The sequence below is a fragment of the Dasypus novemcinctus genome, chromosome 20 (genome assembly GCF_030445035.2).
Source record: "Dasypus novemcinctus isolate mDasNov1 chromosome 20, mDasNov1.1.hap2, whole genome shotgun sequence".
Lineage (NCBI taxonomy): Eukaryota > Metazoa > Chordata > Mammalia > Cingulata > Dasypodidae > Dasypus > Dasypus novemcinctus.
Window position 1 is genome coordinate 13,965,441 of NC_080692.1, and position 12,521 is coordinate 13,977,961.

Here is a 12,521-nt window from a genome sequence, read left to right on the forward strand (position 1 = left end):
TCCTTGCGCGTGGGGCTCCCCCACGCGGGGGTCACCCTTGCGTGGCAGGGCACTCCTTGTGCGCATCAGCACTGCGCATGGCCAGCTCCACACGGGTCAAGGAGGCCCGGGGTTTGAACCGCGGACCTCCCATGTGGTAGACGGACGCCCTAACCACTGGGCCAAAGTCCGTTTCCCTTTAATAGGATTTATAGATTCAATCAGCAAGGAAGGGAAGAAGCTGTGAAAAATGGGTCCAATTCAGAGGACTTTTTTCTTGGAGCAGACTTCCCAGCATATGATGCATGACTGCTTTTGGAATGCCACTCCTCACCTGATCAGAAAAATGTCCTCTGTTATAGTGCCAGGAAGTTTTCACTTCACTTTATTCCAATGCCGGAAATTCTGCCAATTAGACCATTTTGTTTTTGAAATACAGAGCCTCTAAAAAATGCAAGTACTGTTGAGAGTTCCTCATACATTACAATGGCTTAATCAGTGACGAAGAGAGAATGGGAAGGAATTTTATGGAGAAGCACTCAATATGCCAGGTCTTGTTCAGGGTGCTGGGAATACTGGGGAGGAAAGAGGGGCATGGGTCCTGCCCTCCTGAAGCCCACTTTCTTCTGGAGGAGAAAAACTGTAAAAAAAAAAAAAAAAAAAAAATGAAATGCACCCAAATAAGATCATCTTAGATAATGACAAGTACTATGATAAAAAAAATAAAGAAGGTAAAGGACTAAAGAGACAAATGAATTTCTGGGACCCAGGCTGATCTTAGAATTGTAAATGTTTCATTTTATGAAGAGGGAGGGAGAGAAAAATTTCTATCTACCCATTGCTACAAAATCTTGATTAAAAATAATAACAGGGTGAAAACGCGTCATCAGGTGTTGTGGGCTGTTCTGGCCTTCACTGGGTCCCCAAGGATGGACAATACTTGTCTTCTCCATTCTTCCATGAGGGTTGGGGTCAAGGTTCCTTTCACCACTCTGTCCCTTTGCCTGGTACATGCCAGGCACTTGGTCAACGGTCAATACATAAACATTTCTAGGTGTATATGTAGAAAGAATCTGACTATTACAAGTCGTATTTATAATGAAGATTTGAGAAGAGGATGTATCTCAACTGATAGAGCATCCGCTGACCATATGGAGGTCCAGAGTTCGATCCCTAGGGCCTCCTGACACATGTGGTGAGCTCACCCATGTGCAGTGCTGCCGCATGCAAGGAATGCCGTGCCATGCAGGGGTGCACCCTGCACAGACAGCTGCCCCATGTGAAAAAAGTGCAGCCTGCCCAAGAGTGGCGCTGCACACACGGAGAGCTGGCACAGCAAGATGATGCAGCAAAAAAGAGATGCAGATTCCCAGTGCCGCCTGATAATGCAAGCAGATGTGGCAGAACACACAGTAAATGGACACAGAGAGCAGACCACACGGGGAAGGGGAGAGAAATAAATAAAATAAATCTAAAATGTATATATACATACACATATATATAACAAAGATTTATATACATTTTTAAAATTCTTAACATCTCATTGCCCATTGCTGCAATTTCAGCCGGTAGGCAAATGAGTAGAAGGAACCTCAGGAACCGGTTAATTAATTCCCACCCATGCAGCCCAGGCCAAAAAGCTTTCACTTCCTTTCTTCCTTTTAACTTCCACATATACCACATCTGAAAGAACAGACTTCACTAGCATGATGATACACTTGGTACTCTCTAAAAGTTCTATTAAAAAAGGAACAGTCTTATTTATTTTCTAAGTAGATTTTTTTCTTTGACCCCCCATTTTTTAAAGATTTAATTAATTAATTTATTTCTCCCTACCCCTTGTTGTTTGCACTTGCTATCTGCTCTTTGTGTCTGCCCCTCTTCTTTTTTTAGTAGGCACCGGGAACCTAACCGAGGATGTGGGAAGAAGACATCCAGTCACTTGAGCCACATCCTCTCCCTGCTTGTTGTGTCTCTCATGTCTCCTTGCGTTTCATCATTGCATCATCTTGTTGCATCAGCTTGTTGCGTTAGCTCACTGCACCAGCACATCACGTCAGCTCATTGTCTTGCTCGTCTTCTTTTGGAGGCCCTAGGAACTGAACCCGGGACTCCCATGTGATAGGCTGGCACTTAGCCACTTGAGCCACATCTGCTTCCCATTTGCTCCCTTTTCTTACATCTTTAAGATAAAAACTGCCTCTTAGAATTTCCCATACATTGTCAAAACACAGATAAAAAGAGTAAAATGTGGAAGTTTTGCATTTAGGAATAAATGTTATTCAGTCCTCATTTTAAAGGCAGGGAAACTGGGGCTCAGAGAAGTTAAACAGGATGTTCAAATCACACAGTGAATAATTGGTGGTGGAGTTGAGATCGGACAGAGGGCCTCATTTCCAGTTCGTGCTCCTTTCCCAAAACTCTGGATTTCAAGCAACGTTAATAAATCCTCCTCTGATCTCCCATGTCAACCTTAAAATTTCAAAGTAACAGTCTTATTTCTCCTCCTGCATCAAGATTACCATGTCTTAGCAAGGGAAGGGACATCACCCCATAGATGACACTAGTCTAGCAAGCAGCTCCTCTAAACGCTTTGGGTTCCCCAGGATTCAGTGGAGTTGAAGCTCCAAGCTTTCAGATCTGATTCCATTTCCCAGACCTTCATGCCATACTCCTAGTTGCTTGCTAAATTATCAGCTTAAGTTATTTTCTCCATATCTTTTATCTCAGTTTTCTGGTTGTATTTTATCTAAGTCATCTTTACTTTAGTTGAGCTAAAGCTGTGGTTTTGCTAATTAAATCAGTTGTGGGTTTCTCATGTATCTCTTCCATATGTTTACTAAGTTTTTTGTTTTTTTCTTTAATTAGCCGTGTATGTCTGTTTTTTACTTTATAGTTGTATTAGGGAAGATGTGTATTGTTTAGGGTAATTTTAAACACATTCAAAGCTATTTAACACATTTTAAGAAGGCAAAACACTTTTTAAGGCCTTAACTCAGATCTTTAGCCACAACTGAATTCCCGTAAAGTTTGCCCACAATGACAAAATCATATGGCTCATGAGTCTGGACTTTATACTTTAGGCAAAGAGAAGCTGTTTTATGTTTTGTAAACAGCTAAGAGCCTTAGAAAGACATTTCTTGAGGTTAATGTGGAGGAAGATTAGACAACATGAAAAGAGAAACGGGTAAGTACTAATTAGGGAGGTGTTACAATACTTCAGAGGATATATCCAAAGTTTTCAGCTAAAATCCATGGAACTGACTGAATAGTTGGCTATAAGGTATGAGGACAAAGGAGGATTCACAGATGATTCTAGTATTTCTAGCTTGGAAAATTCAACATATGGTCATTCCTTTGACCAAGACAGAAGAGAGAAGAATAACATAAGCACTGAGGAAAAGGTAGAATTTGCATTTGTTTTGGTTGTATTTGAAGAGCTAGTGGAATATCACTCAGAGAAGTCCAGTAAGTAGTTGGAAATATGAGACTATCTCAGGTTTCCATGATGCTATGACAAACACCACAAAATGAGTTGGCGTGTCTCACGGTTGTGAAGGCTGGAAGACTGGCTTTCCTCTGAGGGTGGGAGCATTCTGGTTCACCACCAGCAGTCTTGGGGTCCCTTGGCTTGGATATCACAAGGCAGTGACCTCTCCTTTCTTTTCTGGGTTCCACTGACTTCTGACTTCCAGCTCCTTCCTGCGGCTTTCTTTCTCACTGTGTCTGAATGTCTTCTGCTTGTGAAAGACTCCAATAATCTGACTAAGACCCAGCCTCATTCAGCTGGGCCACACCTTAACTTCAAATAATGTCTTCAAGAGATGCGATCTACAGTGAGTTCACAAGCACAGAAATGCAAGTTAAGAACATGTCCAAACTGGGCTACATAATTCAGTCTACCACAGGAACTAAAGGTTTAGGTCAAGAAAAGTACACTTTTGAAGTTATCACTAAGTAGAAGATCATTGAAGCCATGAAAATGGATAAGCTTGGCCAAAAAGATTAGGTAGAAAAGAAGGGAATAAATTAAAAACCTGGACATATATTTTTTTAAAGATTTATTTTATTTATTTCTCTCCCCCCCCCCCCACCCCCCACCCCCACCCCATTGTCTGCTCTTGTATCCATTCGCTGTGTGTTCTTCTGTATCTGCTTGCATTCTTGTCAGGCAGCACGGGAATCTGTGTCTCTTTTTGTTGCATCATCTTGCTGCATCAGCCTCCGTGTGTGTGGCACTGCTCCTAGGTGGGCTGCATTTTTCGCACAGGGCATCCCTCCTTGCAGGGCGCATTCCTTGTGTGTGGGGCACCCCTAAAGGGGGACACCCCTGTGTGGCATGGCACTCCTCCCGCACAGCAGCATTGCACATGGGCTAGCTCACCACACAGGCCAGGAGGCCCTGGGTTTGAACCCTGGACCTCCTATATGGTAGGCAGATGCTCTATCAGTTGAGTCACATCCGCTTCCCCTGGACATAGTCTTTAATATTTAGGTAAGTGACTGAAGAAATGGAAGGAGGGTACAGCAGCATCCTATACGATATAGAGGAAGAAGACCAAGAATAAGTCCATGGATCTGGAAATTACCGTATCATGTGGGACTTTGAGAGCAGGATGGTGGGTGATGAAGCCAAATGGCAGTGGGTAGAGAAGCAAATGGAAGGTGAGAAACTGAAGATGATTCAGGAAGCTTGTTGGGGAAGGAAAGGAGGTAGAGCCATATGTGCAGGAAAAGCAGCATCGGACGTTATTAGAAGATGGAAACGTGAGCACCTTTGTAAATGGGAGTGGAGAGACACTGAAAGCGCAAGAATGACAAGGGGTAAAGGAAAAGAATAGTTCTGAGGACATGGACAGGAGTCAGAGCATAGGGATGGGACACTTGGGGAAGAAAAAATAGAGAAAGAGAAGTCTGAACCAGAAGGAAGGAAGTTGAACAAATTTATATCTGTGGCTTTCATTTTCTCTTTAATATAGACAAGAGTATCTGCCCAGGATAAAGAAGGCTGCATTATAGTTTTGGAGACATAAGGAGAACATGTTTGGTACAACCTGTTTAGGAAATGGAAGAGGAAGGAGACCAGGAATGAGACAAAAATAATGTTAAGATTATTGGCAAATTCAGCATGCTTATCTTATTGGTTTCTCTTAAGGCATGATTCATAAAATTAGAAAAAGGGAATAACAAGAAGGCAGTAATTCTTACTGTAGTGTTTTATAAATGAAGAGAAGTATACCCTATTTTTATCTTAAACCTGCTATATAGTATCCACTTAAAATACATTCTTATAATGTTTTAAAGTTGGTATAACCCTTATATACCAATCCTTATATTGATATAATTGGTATTATCCTTAAAGTGATTCAAATTAGCTGCAGCCCTTGACACCCTCTAAATTCTACTTTGACATTATTTATAATATATGTACATTACAAGGGATATCATTTTCCTCCAGACAGATGTCATGCACAGAATTTTGGTTTGGTAAATATTTTTTTGTTTAGCAGTCTGCTTTATTCATCTGAATTTATGTAGTCTGAAATAGAAGATCCTAAAAAAGAGCTTGTGATATTTATCATTTAGAAAGATGAGAGGTTTTACCACTGATAGCCAACAAATAACCACTGTGTTTATGCCAGTTATAAGTAACAGAAACAGATGCTTACTTCTTAAGAGGAGATGCAAATGATTCATTATAGCATTAGACTCCTTTATTTTTAATGGAAATAATTTTTCTTTCCTTGTGAAAGTAAAATTCTAGTAAGAAACTTATTGAAAGAATTGTCTGCTATTACAGTCATCTTCTGAACACAACTTCCATTTTCATTTTCTGTTCCTACTCTCAGCAATAGTTGCCAAGATTCCTCCAGCAGGAAGAATGAGACGTGCTTCTTCCTGTGGCAACAGGTAGTAGATATGGGTTTACCAGATGCCTTCTAAATCTAGGGTTACAGAAAGAAATATTTTCTCCCTTCCCCAAACTAGTCTCCCCAGTAAAATTCCACCCTTCTCTGATTCCCAGCTCTGTGCCCCCTTTCTCTTATGAAGCTACTGCTCTGGAGTTCTCCCTCTTCTAAACTGCAGCCTTCAGTAATCTGTGTGGACTTGGGTACCAGCTGACCTTCAGGGCTTACTGTGTGAGTCCTGGATCCCAGGGAGACTCTATTCTAGGATAGTAAGTCTATTCTAGGATAGTAAGTCAGAGTCATTAAAAGCTACCATTTTACAAATGGAGAGATTGGACCCAGAGAGCTGAAATAATTTTCCTCAGGTCACACAGGTGAATTCAGCAGACAAATGGTTAAAGGATGCTTTATTCTTACCTGGCAGGGGAGATACAATGATCACAAAGGTGGTTCTCCCAGGGTGAGGCTCATTCCTTGCACTCTGGGTGTGCTGACCCCTGCGTTTTCCCCAAATGTGGGAACCTCGACTGCGTAATCTGTGGTAATGGTAATTTCCCCTGTAAAAATATTTTTGAAATTTTACAATTTTAAACAGGATGCAGAGAGGGGAAAAGATGTAGCACAAATGATTGAGCACCTGCTTCCCATGTATGAGGTTCTATCCCTGGTACCTCCTAAGAAAAAAAAAAACAAAAAAAGATTAAAAGTCTGCAGAGAGAGATGGAGGCTTCTTTCCTAGAACTATTTGAGTGTCCCTGCTAGGATCTGTCTCTTCACTTGCTGTTGCCCTTGCTAACTAGCACCTTTGGGTTCAAGAGAACTTTCTCCACCCATGATACAATTCCATACTAATATATACTTAATTATATACATTTAATTATTATCACATTCCTAGAGATCACCTTGATTGAAGGTTTAAGTCTCAGAAACTATTTAGTGACTACTTGATTATAATCTTGATTTGTAATTAATGATTTGGAATTCCTGCAGACTTCCTAACCATAACCATTGTGCTGTGGATTTCATTGGGTTCACTCCAAGAGATGCCTTTTTACACACATTTGTTGTCACATTTGCTTTTCCTAGTGATTCCCGTTGCCTGTTTTAGAAGGGAAGGGAAGATGTAAAGGAGCTGGTTCAGTTACACTCATAGGGGTCTCATTAAAAACTTTTGGCAAAGAAAATCAAAACCATTAACTATGACACTGTAAATTTTAGAAAGCAATTTGGCACTGTGAAAGGTGAGCTTTGTAGTTCTACTAGTTTGTCTATAATCTATAGAAACTCTTAAACATATATCCAAGGAGATAAGTAAAAGCATGTTCATGATTATAAAAGCCAAAAAAAAGAATTGAGTATACATCAACAGAAGAATGGATAAATAGATTGCAGTATATTCACTTCAACAGAATATTATGGAGAGTGGTTCATAAAGTGTAGTCTGGGGAATCCTGGAAATCCTCAGGACACTTGCAAATTCAAAACCGATTCCATAGTACATTCTGTGTAGTGGAGTTTACCAGAGGCGTGATCAGTATGATAGCAATAGGCTGAGTGCAGAACCACATAGGGAATCCAGCTGTCTGAATGCAAAAAAGTAAAGCAATGCCACTAATTATTTTTTGCTTTGGGAAATATAATTATTTAACTTAAAAATATATCATTATGTTAACATGTAATGGGTTTATTATTATTTTTAATTATTTAGTAATTATTTTAGAATTTTCTTAGTTTTGATTTCTAATGTGGTAAATTTTGATAAGTATTGATAACTATATAAGCAGAGGCTCTTTGGAGTCCTCAATATTTTTAAGTGGGGAAGGACTCCTAAGACCAAAACATTTGATAACTACTTCTATAGAGCAATGAAAATTAATAAACTGAGACTACATGTATCAAGACTGATTCTTACAAACTTGATAAATGGAGTTGCAGAAGAATGCAAACAATGTTTTATATAGTGTCTCAAAACCACCAAAGCATGCTATACATTAGAGTGCATGTATCTATATAATATATATTATATCTATTATATTTGTATGAATTATGTATAAATTCATGAATGATGAGAAAGAAAAATTCCAAACTCTGGACAGTAATTATCTTAGAGGGGAGCAGGGTTCTAAGAACAGAATAAAATCATTGGAGAGGTGTTGTAGACTTAAATGTAATGGTTATGTTTTCTTTTTTTAGATTTGATTGTGGACACAAAAGTTTTCATTAAGTTATTTTTGTATTTTTGAGTGATTAAAATATTTTATAATACAATTTAAAAACTAACAGTTATGAGAAGATTTCGTACAACCTTGGGATTTTGGGGTTCTTTGCTGTCACTGTAGTTATCATAAAGAGTTCACTATTTCTGAATTACCTAATTGAATATTTTGCTCAGTCTCTCTACTTCAGGCCATTCTGAACATACAAGGCATCTGCACTTGCAGAATACCCTTTACTTCCTCTTCAAAACTAAAGGGAAGCGGATTTGGCTCAACGGATAGAGTGTCTGCCTACCACATGGGAGGTCCAGGGTTCAAATCCAGGGTCTCCTGACCCATGTGATGAGGTGGCCCACATGCAGTGCTGATGCGCGTAAGGAGTCCCGTGCCATGCAGGGGTGTCCCCCATGTAGGGGAGCCCCTCACACAGGGAGTGCGCCCCATAAGGAGAGCCGCCCAGTGCGAAAAAAGTGCAGCCTGCCCAGGAATTACGCTGCACACACACAGGCTGACGCAGCAAGATGATGCAACAAAAAGAGACACAGATTCCCGGTGCCACTGACAAGAATACAAGCAGACACAGAGGAACACAGAGCAAATGGACACAGAGAGCAAGACAACTGGGGTGGGTGGGGAAGGGGAGAGAAATTAAAAAAAAAAAATAGACCCTCACCTCTTTGGTCAACTGATGTTTTATAAGCTTACCAAGTGCACTCTTCTGGGACAGAACAGTCTCTTCAACAAATAGTGCTGAGAGAACTGGATATGCAGAACCAAAAGAATGAAAGAGGACTCCTATCTCACTCCTTACACAAGAATCAACTCAGAATGGATTAAGAACCTAAACGTAAAAGCCAGGTCATAATACACCTAGAAGGTAATATAGGGAAACATCCACAAGACCTTGTAGTATGTGCGGTTCTCTCAAAATTTACACCCAAAGCAGAGCAACAAAAGAAAAAAATAGATGAATGGGACCTCTTGTAAATTAAACAGTTCTGCAATTCAAAGGACTTTGTGAACAGGGTAAAAAGGCAGCTTACTCAATGGGAGAAAATATTTGGAAATCACACAATGCAATTCCAATCAAATATTAGACAAGGGTCTAATAGTCATGATATATAAACATTCTACAATTCAACAATAAAAAGACAAACTACCTGGTTAAAAATGGGCAAAAACTATTAGAAAGACAGAGAACTACAAGTGTTGGAGAGGATGTGGAGAAATAGGAACACTTATCCACTATCGATGGGAATGCAGAATGGTACAGCCACTGTGAAGGACTGTTTGGCAGTTCCTAAAAAAGTTGAATATAGGGAAGCAGACGTGGCTCAACTGATAGAGCATACATCTATCATATGGAGGGTCCAGGATTCAATCCCCAAGGCCTCCTGACCGGTGTGGTTAAACTGGCCTACAAGCAGTGCTTCTGCACACAATGAGTGCCGTGCCATGCAAGGGCACACCCGTGTAGGGATGCCCCATGCTCAAGGTATACACCCTGTAAGGAGCGCCGCCCCACATGAAAAAAAGCGCAGCCTACCCAGGAGTGGCACCACGCACATGGAGAGCTAATGCAGCACGGTGACGCAACAAAAAAGAGACTCAGATTCCCAGTGCCACGTGATAATGCAAGCAGATGCAGAAGAACACATAGCGATGGACGCAGAGAGCACACAATGGGGGGGTGGGGGTGGTAAGGGGAGATAAATAAATAAAATAAATCTTTAAAAAAAAAAGTTGAATATAGACTTGCCACATGAGCCTGCAATACCACTACTGGGTATATACCCAGGAGAACTGAGAGCAGTGACATGAACAGACATCTGCACACTGATACTCATAGCAGCGTTATTCACGATTGCCAAAAGTTGGGAAAAACCCAGGTTTCCATCAACAGATGAATGGTTAAACAAACTGATCTATTCGCACAATGGAATATTATGCAGCTGTAAGATGAAATGAAGTAAAGCAAATAACAGCATGGATGAACCTGGAGGACCTTACGTTGAGTGAAGCAAGCCAGACACAAAAGAACAAATACTGTATGATTGCATTACTATAAACCAAAAATATTGTGTAACATATTGTATGATTTTTTAAAACATCATAGATATCCAGTACATTTAATTGAGAAATGCATGTTTTTATTCAACAGTGTTTTCCTTTTAGTTTTTAATTGTTTATATTTTCAATTATTAAATGTGCAAAACAAAGTTTAAAAAAATGGGCAAAAGGCCTGAAAAGACATTTTTTCTAAAGAAGAAATACAAATGGCAAAAAAACACATGAAAAAGCATTCAACATCACTAACAATTAGGGAAATACAAATCAGAGCTACAATGAGCTACCATTTCACACCTACTAGAATGGCCACTATTAACAAAACAGAAAACTACATGTTTTGAAGAGTATGTGGAGAGATAGAAATATCGCTGTTGGTGGGAATGTAGAATGGTATAGACACTGTAGAGGACTATTTGGTAGCTCCTAAGAAAGTTAGATAAAGGTGGCAGACTTGGCCCAGTGGTTAGGGTGTCTGTCTACCACATGGGAGGTCGACGGTTCAAACCCCGGGCCTCCTTGACCCGTGTGGAGCTGGTCCATGCACAGGGCTGATGCACCCAAGGAGTGCCCTGCCACGCACGGGTGTCCCCCGCGTAGGGGAGCCCCATGCGCAAGGAGTGCACCCCATAAGGAGAGCCGCCCAGCGCGAAAGAAAGTGCAGCCTGCCCAGGAATGGTGCCGTACACACAGAGAGCTGACACAACAAGATGACGCAGCAAAAAGAAACACAGATTCCCGTGCCGCTGACAACAACAGAAGCGGACAAAGAAGACGCAGCACATAGACACAGAGAACAGACAACCGAGGTGGGGGGGGGAGGGGAGAGAAATAAAGAAATCTAAAAAAAAAAAAGAAAGTTAGTTAAAGATCTGCCATGTGACCCAGCAATACTGCTACTAGGTATATACCTAGAAGAACTGAGAGCAGTGACATGAACAGACATCTGCACACCAGTGTTCATAGCAACATTATTCACAATTGCCAAAAGATGGAAGCAACGCAGGTGACCATCAACTGAAGTATGGATAAACAAACTGTGGTGCATACACACAATGGAATATTACTCACCTGTAAGAAATGAAGTTGCGAAGAATGTGACAATGTGGATGAACCTGGGAGCATTGTGTTGAGTGAATCAAGCCAGGCACAAAAGGACAAAGAGTGTATTACTTCTCTACTATGAACTAAATATAAATGAGCAAACTCTTAGAGTTAGTAGCTAGAATGTAAGTCACCAGAGGAAAGAATGTGGTTAGACTATGGAAAACTGAGTTTTAATCTGTGCAGAATTGGTAAAAAGTTGTTTGGAAACGTCTGGAAATGAATAGAAATGGTGAAAACCCATCATAGGATTTAAAATTAGTTGTGCTAACATATGGGTATGATAGTGGTTTATTTTTTGTTTTTTTTTTTAGACTAATGAGAAGCTCTAATATTGATTGAAGTGATGAATGCACAGCTCAGTGATTATACCAAATGCCACTGCTTGTACACTTTAGATAAATTATATGGTTTATGAACAAAAATTAATAGGGTGGGTTGGGGGGAAAATACACCAAATGTAGGATACAGACTTCAGTTATTAATAACACTTTAATGATGCTCTTTCATAATTTGTTACAAATGTTTCACAACAATGCAAGGTATTTGTGGTAGGGTAAAGTATGGAAGCCCTGTGTGATTTCTGTATTTTTGTTTTATAAGTTTACAACTTTTACTATACACTTATTGTTTATGTATGTTCATGTGTGAATGATTTAATTCAGTAAATTATTTTTAAATGGAAATAATAATATTAAATATTAGGGCCTGTACAACATCCTAAGTGTAAAGGGAACTTGATGCCAGACATATCTAAGCTCAAAACCTCACTACTCCACTTACTAGCTGGGAGCCCTTGGGCATGGTAACAATTTTAAAAGCTCAGTTTGTCTACCCTGCAAAACAAGATCAGCACTTCAACGTTTGTTGTGCAGGTTTAACAATATCTTAAAAATTATGTCCTGTGCCCAGCACACTGCTTCAGCCCATGGTAGATAGACTAAGTTATTTCCTTCACTTCCCCAACTAGATTATAAATTTCATGAGAACAAGGGTAAGAAGTATGTTTTCTCATTCCCATATTTCCACATCACATGTTACATATTGTAAGTGCTCAGTAATCAGTTATTATGTTGCACTGAACTGGAAATTCTTATTTAGTAAATGAGAGATCAGATCACAGAGTCCTTGCACTGTAAGAGTGATCCTCTCTTTCACATTTCCCCACTCCTCCCTCCTATTGAGCAATAACATAAGGAGAACAATAGCAGGCACCTTCATTCAGAAAAAAAAGTGCTGTGATATG

At 40.1% G+C, this 12,521-nt stretch overlaps 1 protein-coding gene and 1 pseudogene across 5 annotated transcripts in view; both read left to right on the top strand.

The window, feature by feature from the left end:
- The window catches only part of PRKCQ (protein kinase C theta), a 167,473-nt gene that overhangs the window by 23,846 nt on the left and 131,106 nt on the right, over positions 1-12,521 (top strand). The gene's annotated exons all lie outside the window — the stretch shown is intronic.
- LOC111761051 (U1 spliceosomal RNA) lies at positions 6,298-6,446 on the top strand (annotated as a pseudogene).